The sequence below is a fragment of the Anoplophora glabripennis genome, unplaced genomic scaffold (genome assembly GCF_000390285.2).
Source record: "Anoplophora glabripennis isolate ALB-LARVAE unplaced genomic scaffold, Agla_2.0 scaffold1051, whole genome shotgun sequence".
Lineage (NCBI taxonomy): Eukaryota > Metazoa > Arthropoda > Insecta > Coleoptera > Cerambycidae > Anoplophora > Anoplophora glabripennis.
Window position 1 is genome coordinate 1 of NW_019426017.1, and position 845 is coordinate 845.

Consider the following 845-nt stretch of genomic DNA (forward strand, 5'->3'; position numbering starts at 1 on the left):
GTGTGTGTGTGTGTGTTTGTGTGTCTGTGTGTGTGTATGGGTGTGCGTCTGCGAGTGTGTATGGGTGTGTGGCTGCGTGTGGCTGCGTGTGGCTGCGTGTGGCTGGGTGTGGCTGTGTGTGGCTGTGTGTGGGTGTGTGTGTGTGTATGTCTGTGTGTGTCTGTCTGTGTGTGTGTGTGTGTCTGTCTGTGTGTGTGTGGCTGTGTGTGTCTGTGTGTGTGTCTCTGTGTGTGTGTGTGTATGTGTGTGTGTGTGTCGTTGTCTTCGTTTCTTGATCCTGGCGGTCTCTGAAACAGAAAAGGTTAGCGGGCAGGGGGCCATTCAATGATAAAGTCCTCTTTCAATTTAATATTTTGTTATGCCGCTTTATGTGAGGAAAAAAAATGCAACGTAATTTTTCTCGAAAATGGTAAGTACATGCTACCGAATTTCGACAAATATACCTTTTGTGTAGTATGCTTTAGTGTTTACAGAACCGTTTAAAAATGCAATAAAATTTGATTTTTAACATATTTTTTTTATTGTACCCCTTTTCAAAAAGAAACCGTTTGCACATTATTCTTAACGCACAGTTGATGTTTACTCGTGTACAAATTTTTACATTTTTATCTTTAGCCTATTTAAATATAATTAACCAAAAACCATTTGGAAAGTAACAACTTCAACACACTGTATCTCGAAAACAGGGCGTGTAAGAAAAAAACGTTACATGAACTACCCCCATTATTTTACCAAGAGGAACTTACACACAAGTTTTTTTGAAACATGAACGGGACACCCTGTATATTTATGTACTGATAGATATATTTGTATATTATACAAATGTTTGTTTACGCAATTCTTTT